Genomic DNA, 15,874 nt, shown 5'->3' on the forward strand with positions numbered 1-15,874 from the left:
CTCTGTGAATGAACGAACTACAAGTACCAACAGCCTTTGTGGCTGAAGGCTTGTAGTTCTCAATGAACTAGCAGGGCACTAGAGAGCACTCTGAGTAGTTCATTGAGTCTTCCTGTTATTGTTTAACTGCCCGCCCCTACGAGGTATGGCCAGATAGTCTGAAATAGCCTTGCATTGCATCTGCGATCTGCTGATCATGGGTGCAATGCTGTACATACTCCTAAAAAAATAAATAAATGCAAATTTCAATCCGTGAAATTTCCTTGCTACTAAATATCCCAGTGTATAATATCATCTGCTGTTAGTGGGATTATAACAAAGTGGAAGCAACTGGGAACAACAGCAACTCAGCCACCAAGTGGTAGGTCACGTCACATGACAGAGCAGGGTCAGTGCATGCTGAAGCACACCGTGCGCAGAAGTCACCAACTGTCTGCAGAGTCAATAGCTAAAGACCTCCAAACTTGGTGTGGCCTTCAGATCAGCACAACAACAGTGCGTAGAGAACTTTTCGGTTTTCAATCGCCTCTTCCTTAATATACACGTTTTTCTCTGAATATCTTTATTTTTCATTATTCTTTTTCTGCTTCCATTTTTTGTTCTCTTTAATCCCTATTGGTTATCCAATCAAGTGTTAGCACTCTAGGCTTTTGATGTAGGCCTGTTTTGGTCGTCCGGACCTTTCCACAGCTCCCGGATCAGCCTAGTACTGCGAGGTGGTGCTTTCTTGTCACATTCAATCAGCACCAGCATTGTTATTTCTGATTTTATGTCTCACCTTTGGCTTTAGTAAGTATATAGGACTGTTGGCATGAACTAACTTTTTGGATATGGGGTTGACCCATTTGATTGAATTTTTGTGCATTTCCCCTTTCCTGACCCTTTTTTTTTTTTTTAAACTGAGTGTTGTCTTAAAATAATGAAGTCCACACAGAAACAGTTCATAAGACAAATCTGTTGTTTTATATCAATAATGGAGGACGTATGACCAGTGTATATTTATATATATACTATTCCCGCAGCAACCAATAGTCCTTTTCCAGAGAGATGCATTTATTCGGATAAAGATATTTGTTACAGATGACAGAAATTCAGTTGAATACTTGTAAATGTTACAACGAACAACAGCTCTCAAAGTCCTATTCAAGATACCTCATATCAAGCATAGAGATACTACACCATCCAGCATATGTGCAATCTATAATATGCAACTAGGTAGCTTCCATGCAACCTGTATTCTGTCCCATGTATCCTGACCTGTGCTCTATCCCAAATATACTATCCTGTGTTCTGTGTTAATATACAAATTTTCCCCATTCAGTACAATGGCAAGCACTCTGATTGGCCACTTTTATTAGCATGTTTGATCTTATGTGTCTAGACTTAGAATAGCTGTATGCATAGCTTTTAATTAAAAAGTTAAACAGATACTGCTTGTCTTGTTTATGGCAAATCTTCTCTCTTCACCATAAACAAGCACATCATGAATATTTAAGACTTTTCCCAATCTATTTGCAACTAACCTGTTCTTAAACTTCCCCTGACACTCCATATATTTACCCAAAACAGGTTAACCCCACACAACAAAGGTAAGGTAATTACCCCCTGCATACATTAACATAGTAAGGTGTCCTTTTGGTGTGTAAAGTGGTCTTATCACTGGCCTGTCAGTATGTGTTTCAATGTCTTCAATATATATATTACACACAATATACTACACTGAGGACCTGGTCTCTCCATAGGCATTGCACCCATGAAGAAGTGAACAAATTTCACAAGATCTTGACTAGTGGCAACGTGGTAATCACGTTCAATGCTTTTTTCATCTGAGCCTGTATTTTAGACTTTTTGATGTAGTGTATTGTAGATGTATCTATGTGTATATTTCTAATGATTTTTTATGGGTTCTTTTTGAATAAAATGTAACATTTGTTAAAGCGCCTCCCAAAAATTCTAAAAAAACTTCTCCCTGCAAGTTAAGAGCATAATGTGCTAGAATGCATCGCTTACTAGCACATTATTATTATACAGGATTTATATAGCGCCAACAGTTTGCTCAGCGCTTTACAATATAACGGGAGACAATACAGTAACAATACAGTTCAATACAAGAGGGATTTGAGGGCCCTGCTCCTTGGAGTTTACAATCTAGGAGGGAGGGGCTAGTGGTACAAAAGGTAGTAACTGTGGGGGATGGACTGGTTGGAAGTGTAGAAGATTCCAGTATTAGCTGAGGGCAGGATAGGCTTCCCTGAAGAGATAGGTTTTCAGAGATCACCTAAAAGTGAGCAGAGTATAGTCTGATAAATTGGGGTAGAGAGTTCCAGAGGATGGGGGAAGCTCTGGAGAAGTCCTGGAGATGAGCATGGGAGGAGACAAGGGAGCTAGACAGTAGGAGGTCTTGCGAGGAGTGGAGAGTATGGTTTGGGTGATATTTAGAGACAAGATCGGTGATGTAATTTGGGGCAGAGTTATAAATGACTTTATACGTTATTGTTAGTTTTTTTAATTTTATCCGTTGGGCAATGGGAAGCCAGTGGAGGGATTGGCAGAGAGGGGTGGCAGATACAGAACGGTTAATAAGGTGGATGAGTCTGGCAGCAGCATTCATGATGGACTGAAGAGGGAATAGCCTGCGATGAGGTCGGCCAATGAGGAGGGAGTTACAATAGTCAAGGCGAGATATAACAAGGGAGTGAATAAGTTGCTTAGTGGTTTCTGAGGTTAGGAACGGGCGTATCTTGAAGATGTTGCGAAGGTGAAGTCTACAAGATTTGGACAGTGATTGGATTTGGGGCTAAAAGGACAGATGGGAGTCTAGGATTACACCTAGTACCCTGGCAATTACATTATGAAAGACTTACCTGAAAATGAAGCCCTCTAGCGGAACACTGTCACAACTCCCTGGGGCCTCCATCTTCATAAGCTGTGGCCATCTGATTGACCAAGCCACGATGTCGTCACTCCTGAGCATGCGCAAAGGCAGTTTCGGCCATGGCATGACTCTCTCAATGGATGGCATCCACTGAGAGCACAGTGCGCATGCGCTGTTAACATCACCAGTGCTTCTACAGTAAATATCTCCTAAACAGAGCACCTTTAGGAGGTATTTGCAGTAACCACAGGTAAGTTTTATTAAAGGCTTATCTGTAGCTAAAAGTTACCAAAGTTTACTTCCACTTTAAACATGGCTCAGAAAAGTCCCTTGTCATGCGATTTTAAACTGTCAGAATGCATGGGTGTGAACGCGGGCTTAATCTGCTACTAATAGCACCAGCACCCGTTCACCTTTTGCTTTTTAAGCAACTATGATTTGAATGGGACTTGCTGATACTCCGGACATTAGTTGGATTTTTGGGTGGTGTTTATTCATTTGTTGCACTTTTACATGTGGCTGTTTAGTAACCTCGATTCACATTTGTGTCAGTGCCATCTATATACACATTCTGAAGACTGCTGCGACCATAATCACATTCTTGTGTGTTCCCTTTTTTTGTTTTGCCCGTGGCGCAGAGATTTCATTGGTATACAAAGCATCACACGGCCTCCGCCGGCTATACTGCATCTTGGTGCCATCACTTCCCCAGATAAGCGATTCACACACTCGCCCATCCACATGATGTAAAAGAACACGTGATTTATCGGACCAGGTCACCTTCCATTACTCTGTGGTCCAGTTCTGATACTCATTGTAGGCGCTTTTGCCTGTGGACATGGGTCAGCGCGGTCCGATTGCCTCTCAGGGGATCAGGAAGGATTTTTTTTTTCCCCCTGCAGGATCAAATTCGATCGTGTTTTGCTGGGGTTTTTTTTTTGCCTTCCTCTGGATCAAATGTGGTTGTAGGATTATAACTTTTTTTTATTTTCATGGTTGAACTGGATGGACTTTTGTCTTTTTTTGGCTAGACAGACAATGTAACCCTGACCGGTCTGCAGCTACACAGCCCCATACACAACTAAAAGCCCATTCACATTCGTGTGACTTTTCATGCGACTTTGGGGTCCAAATTCGCATGACAAGTCACACCCTATGTTTCCCAAGGAGTGTAATTCATATCTGTGCATCTTAAAAGCAGTTCCTGCACTACTTTGGTCCGACTTTCATGCGACTTGAATGTAAGCCCTCCAAAGTTGCACCTGCATGTTATACACATGAGTTTGCACAGCACAAACAATCACTCTTGGTCAAAGCCAAAGTTGCACTCATCCCAAGTCACAATGAAAATCGGAAAAGTGTGAATGAAGCCTAACTGCAATGCCCATTTTTCTCTGCTTTCAACCCATCAACTTCAGGGACAACATGTTCACTTGCTGTGTAATACCCAATCAAATTAAAGATGCCATGGTAACAAGACTACCAAAAACATTCACTTCACCCGTCAGTGGTCACTGTGTTGGAGCTGATGCTCAGCTGAGGAGGCAGGCTGGGGGCAGAGACATGCGGCCTATGCTGAAGTTGATGGTCAGCTGAGGAGGCCGATCAGGGGCAGGGACATGGGGCCAATGCTAGAGTGGATGGTCAACTCAGGAGGTTGGTCGGGAGCAGAGACATGGGGCCAATGCTGGAGTTGATGGTCAGCTCAGGTCGGTCAGGGAAATGCGGTCAATGCTGAAGTCGATGGGCAGCTGAGAGAGTCGGTTGGGGGCAGGGACATGAGGTCAATGCTGAAGGCGATGGGCAGCTCAGGAGGCCGGTCGGCAGCAGGGATATGCGGCCAATGCTGAAGTCGATGGGCAGCTGAGGAGGTCGGTCGGGCGCAGGGACATGCGGTCAATGCTGGAGTTGATGGTCAGCTGAGGAGGCTGGTCGGGGGCAGGGACATGCGGCCAATGCTGGAGTCTATGGGCAGCTGAGGAGGCCGGTCGGGGGCACGGACATGCGGCCAATGCTGGAGTCGATGGACAGCTGAGGAGATCGGTCGGGGGCAGGGACATGTGGTCTATGGGCAGCTGAGGCCGGTCAGGGGCAGGGACATGCGGTCAATGGTGGAGTCAATGGGCAGCTGAGGTTGGTCGGGGGCAGGGACATGTGGTCAATGCTGGAGCCGACGGTCAGCTGAGGAGGTCAGTAGGGGCAGGGACATGCGGCCAATGCTGGAGTCGATGGGCAGTTGAGGAGACTGGTCGGGGGCAGGGACATGCGGTCAATGCTGGAGTCGATGGGCAGCTGAGGCCGGTCGGGGGCAGGGACATGCGGTCAATGCTGGAGTTGATGGGCAGCTGAGGAGATCGGTCGGGGGCAGGGACATGCGGTCAATGCTGGAGTCGATGGGCAGCTGAGATTGGTCGGGGGCAAGGACATGCGGCCAATGCTGGAATCGATGGGCAGCTGAGGCCGGTCGGGGGCAGGAACATGCGGTCAATGGTCAGCTGAGGAGGATGGTCGGGGGCAGAGACATGCGGTCAATGCTAGAGTTGATGATCAGCTGAGGAGGTGGGTTGGGGGCAGGGACATGCGGTCAATGGTCAGCTGAGGTGGGTTGGGGGCAGGGACATACGTTCACTGCTGGAGTCTATGGAGGCAGGAAGTGGGGGGAAGAGGCTGCAGGAGATCTGCAAAAAATGCCGTAAAAGGTGCCCATTGATTCTATAGTAAAATAAACGTCATCCAATTACAATTTAGCACTCCTATGAATAGACTTATATTGGAGACCATTCACTGCAGACTCCACACGCCGGTCTCCTGCCATTTCTTCACGGCCATGCTGCCCATAGCCTCGTCTGACCTTTTACTCCAGAACCAAGCGAGGGCGGGGCTCGCCACATAAACCCCACCCCCAGCCAATCCCACAGGACGCGCCTGCCATAGTGCACGTGAGACTACAAGCGTGCGGCCGTCAGCACGTGATCAGGATCGGGCTCCTCGTCCGCCATTTTGAAGTCGGGCAACGAAGTTCCGCCGCTGGGATAACCCGGAGGACGTCTCTATCCCCACACACAATACTCTTCATCGAGTTCTCTATCCTGTTCATATTTTCTCATTAGCTCCCTTCTCAGATACCTTGTTACACTCTCCCAGCAGAACTAACTACGTAAGCACGCTGACGCCCCAATAGCCAATCGCAGCATTCATTCAAAGTGATTGACATGTTTTACTCTGGCCACGCCCCTGCTTATATATTTGCATTCGGATTTCTATTGGTTCGCGATCTCAAAGGCTTGGGCGTGGCCTCTTCTCTTTCCTTCGAATCGTATCGTTCTTTACTCAGCTGTAACCAATCCGCGTTGAGTCCCCTCCCTCCCAGCTCAGGCCAGTGTTGCTGCTCGGACTCCGCCCCCCCTTCGCACGGCTGCCGCCGGCGCGTCACTTCTGGTTCGGTCCAAAATGGCGACAGCGACGTCTGTGGAGCGCAGCTGAGGGGGCTTCGGAAGGTTTTTTTTTCCTCGCAGCGGCTCGTGACGTCACTCAGGCGAGCTCGTGACGTCAGCGGAGGGAGGCGGAGGAGAGGCGAGCGCTGTGTTGACATATCGGCTCTTCTTCACAGTAACAAAGCCCCGGGGGAGGAATGGGGCGCCCCGGCTGAGGTGAGGCTGAGGGGGATTGGGGAAAGGGGGCGCTGTGTGAGGGCTCGGGGCTGGCCAGGCAGACCTCTGCCATGGGGGACAATGGCACTCTATGGAGGCGGCTGGGGAAACTTTCACATTGTCTGTGCCAGCTGATTGGTTGTCATGGGTAACAGGTCCCCTCCTCCCAAGTCTGCCCCCTGCTGGTGGGGGAGAGGAGCTGCCTGTCACAACAACCGGCCAGCTGAGGTCATCATGTCGGTGGTGTGATGGCAGGCAGTGGAAGACGGTGCTACTGTATGCCAGGGCAGGTTGCCACGGGTGATCGCCCCACTTGTGTTTGCAGCACTTTGTACACCGATCAGCCAGAACCAAAACAGCCTGACCCCTGGAGGCATGGACCCCACTAGTCCTCCACGTCCTGTAAGTTGGGACCTCCATGGATTGCACTCGTTTCTCCAGCACATCCCACAGGTGCTCATTGGATTGAGATCTGGAGATTTAGGAGGCCAAGTCAATACTTCAAACTTATTAATGTGTTTCTCAAACTATTCTTGAATCCATCAGACCAGGCCAGCTCCTACCATTGCTCCGTGCTGTGGTCCAGTTCTGATGCTCATGTGCCCATGGACACGGGTCAGCATGGGCACCCTGACCGGTCTGCGACTACACAGCCCCATTCGCAACAAAGTGTGATGCTCTGTGTGTTCCGACACCTTTCTATCAGAGCCAGCATTAAAGGATACGTTCTCTTTTTGACAAAAAATAGTAAACTCACATTTTATTGCAGGTAAAAAAAATGTACATATATTATTTTTTGTTGTAAAGTATTGCACCAGCAATCAGCAGGCCGTAGGTGCCATGCGGGTCTCCTGCAGACCTGTCAGAATATCTGCTTGCCTGTACGTCCTGTGTGGGCCGGCTGATACACTGACAGGAAGACTCAATGAGTTATCACAGCAGCGTGGTAGTTTATTGAGAACTTCAAGCCGACAGCCGCTGCGGGTGCTGGGACTTGTCGTTTTCTCATTCAACTTGGGTTTCACACTGATGCAGTGTGGAATTCACAGCTTTTTCTGTGTGAATTTGCACCGCATCAGAATTGCACCCTGTTCATGCGGTCCGCTGCAGGTGTATATGTTAACAACACCCCGAAATCGGTCCGCAAAACACAGTGCGATGTACAGAATCAGATTGTATAGGTGTGAACACCCATTTGATCCGATTCTGGTGCGGACCAAAAAAAGGGTCCTGCACCTTTTTGATGTGGTGCGATTTGAGAAATACAAAATGTATGGCTCAGATTGCACTGCACAGAAATCGCATGTGATTTGCACAGGAAAGTGGTGTGGTTCCTGTGTTAATCACATGCGATATGCCGCACTGCACAGGTATGAACCCAGGTTCAAGGATAAGTTCTCCTTTTGACAAAAAATAGTAAACGCACATTTTATTGCAGTTAAAAAAATATACATTTATTATTTTTTGTTGTAAAGCATTGCACCAGCAATCAGTAGATCGCTGGTGCCATGCAGGTCTCCTGCATACCTGTCAGAATATCTGCTTGCCCTCACATCCTGTATGGGCCGGCCGATACACTATGACAGGAAGACCCAATGAGCTATCAAAGCTGCATGGTAGTTTATTGAGAACTTCAAGCCGACAGCTGCTAAGGGTGCCGGGACTTGTAGTTTTCTCATTCAGCCCTGGTTCACACTGATTCGGTGTGGAATTCACATCGGTTTCTGTGCAAATTCCACAGCACATCATAATCGCACCCCATTTATACTGTCCGCTGTGGGTGTGTATTTTAAGTTAACGACACCCCGAAATCAGTTCGCAAACTGCGGTGCGATGTGCAGAATCAGATCGCATAGGTGTGAACATCCATGCGTTCCGATTCTGGTGCGGACAAAAAAAGGTCCTGCACTTTTTGGATGTGGTGCGATTTGAGGCATGCAAAATGTATGGCTCAGATTGCATTGCACAGAAATTGCATGTGATTTGCACAGGAGTGCGGTTCTTATGCGAATCACATGCGATGTGCCACAGTGTGAACCCGGGCTCACAGAGAAAAAAAAACACCTGGCCAAGTTTTTTTTTTTTTTTTTTTTTTTAAATTGACAGCTAGAGAAGAGAAGATCCCCCGCTAACTGTCAAAGTGGAGCAGCGGTGGCCGGTCCTTTCATTATATGTTGCACCCTGAATATGGGTGTAACATGTTATGAAAGGTGAACGTATCCATTAAAGTGGTTGTATATTCTTACGTATACCCAGTGAGGTGACTGGAGTCAGGTGGTGCACAGAGGTGAAACAAATCCTCCATCATCACTTGTGCCTGTTTATCTGCAGCCCTTTCTCCTCTACATCCATTCAAAGTTCTGAATTTATAAAGCTTGGCTAAAGAGTTCAGAAATAATGGGGCGGAGAGCTGAAGTTACAATGAGGAGTGGTGAGAGCTGATTGGAGGGAAGAGATAACCCCCCCTCCATACGTCTCACAGGAACAGAGCTGAGGCTGTCAATCACAGGCTGTGTGCCGGAGGTTCCTTCTCTGTCTCCATTTTTCTCTTGGTGTCAGGAAAACATGTCTGAAGCTTTTCATGAAGATAGAAGAGGAAGGAGGCAGCAGACAGAAATGACACTTAGTGCTCTTAATTGAGACATGTACACACTAGAGAGTGATATGCTTTGTTCATATTTTATGTCAGAGGTTCACAACCACTTTAGGCCTTGTTCCCACCAAGGTGCAGAGACGTTACTTTCTCTGCACACGTTCTGCAAGGGAACAAAAAAAAAAAAAAAACCATGATGCCCTGTTCACACCACAGCACTGGTGCACAGGAATCTGCAATGTGTATGCAGTTTTCTGCTTGGGGGGAAAAAAAACCTGACGTGACATCAACATTGTGGTGTGAACAGAGCATACAACTGCCGCTCATGAAAACTGATGTCAACTGATGTGAAACTGGTGTCTCTGCAAGTGAAATCTCCGCAGTTTTCCCATCAGTCTTCATGCACGCATAGTGTGAACGAGGCTTAAGTCTAGGTTCCCACCTAAGCGTTTTGCAGAAATGCACAGCAGTCCATTTAACATGGTTTCCTATGGGATAGGTTCACATCTCTGCATTTTTACCCGGTGCGTTTTTTGGAAAGGGTCAGGGACTTTTTTAAACGCAAAACGTCATGTTTTTGGTTTTATAGACTTCAGTGGAGACGCTGCAGAAAAGCATGTAGTGCGGTTTTGATTAGTTTTGGAATGTGTTTTAATCTACCCAGCAACAAGTAAAAAAAAAAAGCAGCAAAACCTCAAGAACGCATGTGCAAAACGCATCTCAAAAAGCACTACATAAACCATCAGACACAAACTGCATAGGTGTGAACCTAGCCTAAAAGGGAACTAAATCCTTCTATCCTTTTCAGCCAAAGAAGCTTCTTAGTTTCTATTAGATCTGCAACTGTCATGGTGCTGCACATGTGATCAGTTATGACACCAGACATTAATGGATTGACAGTTTGGCTGAGAACACAAAGGTGACAGTTCGCATTCCTGGCATTCCGGGACGTAACTATTTCTGAAACCGTTAAATTGATGGGTTTAGTTCAGCTTTAACATTTTTAGCAGTTTGATGTACAGTAGCTCTTCTATTGGATTGGACTACATGGGCCAGCCTTCACTCCCCACCTCCATCAGTGAGCCTTGGCCACCCATGATCCTGTCACCAGTTTGCTTGTTTTCTTTCCTTGGATCACTCTTGGTCGGTTCTGACCACTGCAGCCAGGAACATCCCACTGCAGTTTGGGAGTTGCTGTGACTCAGTTGTCTAGTCCAGGGGTCTCCAAACTTTCTAAACAAAAGGCCAGTTTACTGTCCTTCAGACTTTAGGAAGGCCGGATTGTGGCCAGTGGGAATAGAAATTGTCCTGGCATCAGTAGGAGTAAACCGTGCCCCATTCATTGGTATTAGGGGAGGAGTAATGCTCCGTCATTAGGAGATATGGTATCCTGTTGGTGTCAGTGGAAGAAGTAGTGCCCCATTGTTGATGTCAGTGGCAGGAATTATGCCCCATTGTTGATGTCAATAGCGCTCCAAGGGCCAGATAAAGGCAGGCAAAGGACCCCAGGGCCGCAGTTTGGAGACCATTGGTCTAGTCATTACAATTTGGTCCTTGTCAGTCACTCAGATCCATACAATTGCCCATTTTCCATTTTTTAATACTTTCAATGTATCAACTTCAGGGACAATATGTTTACTTGCTGGCTATTTTATCACACCCCCTATCAGGTACCATTGTAATGAGATAACCAATGTTATTAACTTTACTTGTCAGTGGTCATAATGTTATGGCTGACCTTTTGTATGAAGGATGTTCATGTGCATTTACAAGTCCAAACTTGATTTTCTTGATTGACCATGCCAGGATGGTGTGGTTTTGGATGTGGAATGGTTAAAGTAAAAGGAAAGGCTAAAATAATCAAGGTTTAAAATCTTGCCCCCCATCAGAGCTGCAAAGCATAGATGGAGGAAACTTTATTTTGTGGTGTTTTTTTTGTTTTTTTGTTTTAATTTTTTCTAAAGAAACTATCAGTGTATGTCCAGCATTAGACAGCACTTAGTAAGATGGGACAAAGTGCTATATGTGCCTTGTCCCCTAGGGAACAGAACACATTAAAGTGTAAGTGTAAACTTCTGTCTAACATGAAGAATGAACAAAGTGTATCCTTCTATAGTGTATACTTGCCTAAATCCAAAGCACTTTGTGTGATTTCTGTCTGGAGTCTGGTTCCTCTGCTATCTGCATGAATCATTTTTGACAGGCTGTGCTTTCTCCAAGGGATTGAGGGGGACATGGCGGGGGTACCAAGCCATGAGCTTGCTTTAACCTTTTGAATACTAGGACATTTATAAACATGCCTTGGTAGACAGGTGGTTAGTGCAGCTCTGTGATCAATATTAAATCTTTATATTTGATCTTTTTTAAGTGCAAGTGCTTGAATTTGACTCTTGTAGTCAATGTTTGCAGTTCCTGTATGGCAGAGCTGGAGTGTATGGGAAAGAAGCAGCACAAGGATCCAGTCAGTTCCTGTGCCTAAAAAAGAGCATGCTGATAGGAGAGTTGAGTGACAGAGATCAATATTTTGCTGCTTCTCCTGTCACTGTGCAGTCACAGGCTGAGGCGGGTTCAGGATGATCTTGGCTCAGAGGAAGTGAGTTGAATGATGCTGACCATCAGCCAGTGGATGTTTTTAGCAGTAGAAGAAAGTGCTGGGGTGGGCAGGGGGTGTCTCTTTATTAAAGGTGAAAATTGCAGCAAGAGTTGATTTTGTTTTTATTTCTTAAATGGACTCTTGATTTTTTTATTTTTTTTTGGCTGGAGTTCTGCTTAAGCATTTGACGTCCACAAGGCTGTTTGCAAACGGCTTGGAATTTACAGTGGGGCAAAAAAGTATTTAGTCAGCCACCAATTGTACAAGTTCTCCTACTTAAAAAGATGAGAGAGGCCTGTAATTGGCATCATAGGTAGACCTCAACTATGAGAGACAAAATGAGAAACAAAATCCAGACAATCACATTGGCTGATTTGGAAAGAATTTATTTGCAAATTATGGTGGAAAGTAAGTATTTGGTCAATATCAAAAGTTCATCTCAATACTTTGTTATATATCCTTTGTTGGCAATGACAGAGGTCAAATGTTTCCTGTAAGTCTTCACAAGGTTGGCACACACTGTTGCTGGTATGTTGGCCCATTCCTTCATGCAGATCTCCTCTAGGGCAGTGATGTTTTGGGGCTGTCGCTGGGCAACACGGATTTCAACTCCCTCCAAAAGTTTTCTATGGGGTTGAGATCTGGAGACTGGCTAGGCCACTCCAGGACCTTGAAATGCTTCTTACGAAGCCACTCCTTCGTTGCCCGGGCGGTATGTTTGGGATCATTGTCATGTTGGAAGACCCAGCCACGTTTCATCTTCAATGCCCTTGCTGATGGAAGGAGGTTTGCACTCAAAATCTCACGATACATGGCCCCATTCATTCTGTCCTGTACATGGATCAGTCGTCCTGGTCCCTTTGCGTAGAAACAGCCCCAAAGCATGATGTTGCCACCCCCAAGCTTCACAGTAGGTATGGTGTTCTTTGGATGTAACTCAGCATTTTCTCTCCTCCAAACACGACGAGTTGTTTCTACCAAACCGTTCTATTTTGGTTTCATCTGATCATATGACATTCTCCCAATCCTCTTTTGGATCATCCAAATGCTCTCTAGCAAACTTCAGATGGGCCCGGACATGTACTGGCTTAAGCAGGTGGACACGTCTGGCACTGCAGGATCTGAGTCCCTGGCGGCGTAGTGTGTTACTGATAGTAGCCTTTGTTACGTTGGTCCCAGCGCTCTGCAGGTCATTCACTAGGTCCCCTCGTGTGGTCCTGGGATTTTTGCTCACTGTTCTTGTGATCATTTTGACCCCACGGGGTGAGATCTTGCGTGGAGCCCCAGATCGAGGGAGATTATCAGTGGTCTTGTATGTCTTCCATTTTCTAATTATTGCTCCCACAGTTGATTTGTTCACACCAAGCTGCTTGCCTATTGCAGATTCAGTCTTCCCAGCCTGGTGCAGGTCTACAATTTTGTTTCTGGTGTCCTTCGACAGCTCTTTGGTCTTCACCATAGTGGAGTTTGGAGTGTGACTGTTTGAGGTTGTGGACAGGTGTCTTTTAGACTGATAACAAGTTCAAACAGGTGCCATTGATACAGGTAATGAGTGCAGGACAGAGGAGCCTCTTAAAGAAGAAGGTACAGTTCTGTGAGAGCCAGAAATGTTGCTTGTTTGTAGAAGACCAAATACTTATTTTCCACCATAATTTACAAATAAATTGTTTCCAAACCAGCCAATGTGATTGTCTGGATTTGTTTTTTCATTTTGTCTCTCATAGTTGAGGTCTACCTATGATGCCAATTACAGGCCTCTCTCATCTTTTTAAGTGGGAGAACTTGCACAATTGGTGGCTGACTAAATACTTTTTTGCCCCACTGTAAGTGGTTAGAGAAAAAAAAAATTCACAGCTGCAGCCATGAGCTTTATTTTTTGTTTTTGAGCTGGCAATTGACTTTCTAGTAAAAGTAATCCGTGTGGCTATATAGCTGCTCAGTCACTTTTATCACACTGCAGCCACACCTAGACTCTCCTGTTGCAGGAGAAAATTGAGGATCATCTGTTCCCTGAACTCCAATGTGATCAATTCTAGAAACAACAAGAATTTTGTCCCTTCTTGCGTCAGTTCATTAGCGGTAAGAACAATTGAGTACTGTCCGTGATACTTTTTTTATTTGCACTAACATACAATTTTGAGGACAAGCTTTCGGGGAATGTCCCCTTCTTCAGGTCTAAGCAGTTCTGAAGAAGGGGACATTCCCCGAAAGCTTGTCCTCAAAATTGTATGTTAGTGCAAATACAAAAAGTATCACGGACAGTACTCAATTGTTCCTGTCGCAATTGCACTAATACGGCTACAATCACCTATTAAAATTAAAGCGGTAACAAACTGCAGCACAAAAAAGTCATAATGTGCTAGAATGCACCGCAATACTAGAACATTATGAGAGACATACCTGAAAACAAAGTCCTCCAGAGGCATGCTGCCATCTTCACCCAGGCTTTATTCCAGGTTTGCAGGCTTCAGCGGTATGAATGGCCAAGCCGTGATGACGTCACTCCCGCGCATGTGCATGGTCTTTACGGCACAGGGCTCTGAAGGAACGACACTGGTATGCCATTCTTTCAGAACGCATCCATTGGTGATGTCACTAGCTGCTGACAGAGTAAATATCTCCTAAACGGTATTTACCGTACCTATGGATAAGGCTTACTATAGGCTCACATATAGGTACAATTCAACCAAGGGAGTTTACTCCCACTGTAAGTGCCTGACTACTGCGGGGGATGCAGATACTCAAGCACAAGTAGGCGTGATTAGCTGAAGGGGAGACATTGGGGGTCTAAATAAACCCCTGATTTCTCCATGAAGAAAACCTATCACCTGCTCATGCTGTCACAGCAACATTCCTCTAGTGATAACAATTAAGTTAAATGTGCGAAAAAAGTGTTAAATTGAATAATACTGTAAAATAAAAATATTTTAAATAAATGAAATTGCCTTGCATACACATGCAAAGGCAGGCATAGGGCGCACACATGTATGTCAAAGCAATTGCTGCAAACGTCAGCAAACATTCCAGGGCCCTCATTCACAGTTAACTCTAAATAACCTGTAAAGGCTATTAAAGCATCCCCTATGTACAATTTTGGGTACTATCGTTTTCACCATTTAAGGCATGACATGTTTGGTATCTGTTTACTCGACACAACCCCATGCTAAAAAAAAACCTGTGTGCAACAGCCCCCTCCAATACCTATCTGGGCTGCATCTTGATCCAGCTATTGTGCATTAGAGCAGTGGCTCTCTGCAGACTCTTCCTCCCCCTTGGCTGAGACAACAGTGAGAGCCATTGGCTTTTCCTACTGTCAGTCGCAGCCAGTGAGCCAATGAAAAGAGCTGGGGTGGGTCCAAGTCACACTCCGCAGCTCCCGCTGCGTCTGCTGGTGCTCCGCAGCTCCCGCCGTGTCTGTAGGACAGAAAGTAAATGGAAATATACATCATGAGACACAGATTGTACAAAAACCTCCCCTACTCTATCCAAAATAGAAAACAAAAAGCTTTGGATTGAGATATACCTTGTATGCAGACAAGGAGTTGGGACTGTTCTGGTCGGCTTACTTGTTCCAGGTCAGGTAGTATTGGAGCCAGATAGTCATTGTTTCTTTGCTCTGATTGAACATGGTGGGGTAATGTTCTTCTAACCTGTTGGGTTAAACTGAATTGTGGCTGAAAAGTTTGCCTTCCTGCTTTTTATGATGGTTATTGTTTTGAATGTAGATATGCAACTGATATACTGAAGTGTATGTTGTGTTGTTTACAATGCGACTTGCATGAAAAGGTCCACTTATTACATACGGCCATCTAAAGTTCCTGTGTTATGGCTGTATAAAAATATTAAAGTGGTCCTAAACCCACAACAGTATAATCAGTCTGTATATGCAGTAAAGCATTCTTGATATGCTCACTGTGGAATCTAAGGGGTTAATCCTCTACATTGTGTAAAAAGGATGTTTGATCCTGTCATCTCTGATTCTCCCCTTCTACTGTCCCCAATATCCATCTGCTGATAGAACAGAGCCTTGGGGAAAGCTGCACATGCTCAGTTTGGTGTGTATTGCGAGAGAGGGCTTTTTGTTTTCTTTCCTTAGGAGGGTGCATGTGATCAGCACAGGGCCAATCAGTGCTGTCCAGACAGAGGGTCAGGGGTCCTGCAGT

General features: G+C 45.5%; 1 protein-coding gene across 3 annotated transcripts in view; it reads left to right on the forward strand.

The window, feature by feature from the left end:
- The first annotated feature begins 6,275 nt into the window (after nt 1–6,275).
- The window catches only part of KDM2A (lysine demethylase 2A), a 168,880-nt gene continuing 159,281 nt past the window's right edge, over nt 6,276–15,874 (forward strand). For 2 of the 3 annotated variants that reach the window (XM_089683711.1, XM_089683712.1), the window contains exon 1: nt 6,278–6,525. The gene's annotated coding sequence lies outside the window, so the exon portion shown is untranslated. Of the gene's footprint in view, nt 6,526–15,874 lie in introns of all 3 variants that reach the window. The other variant, XM_089683714.1, reaches the window with a different exon arrangement.

The sequence above is a fragment of the Staurois parvus genome, unplaced genomic scaffold, assembly GCF_062004578.1.
Source record: "Staurois parvus isolate SC_StPar_1 unplaced genomic scaffold, SC_StPar_1.0 ptg000320l, whole genome shotgun sequence".
Classification (NCBI taxonomy): Eukaryota; Metazoa; Chordata; class Amphibia; order Anura; family Ranidae; genus Staurois; species Staurois parvus.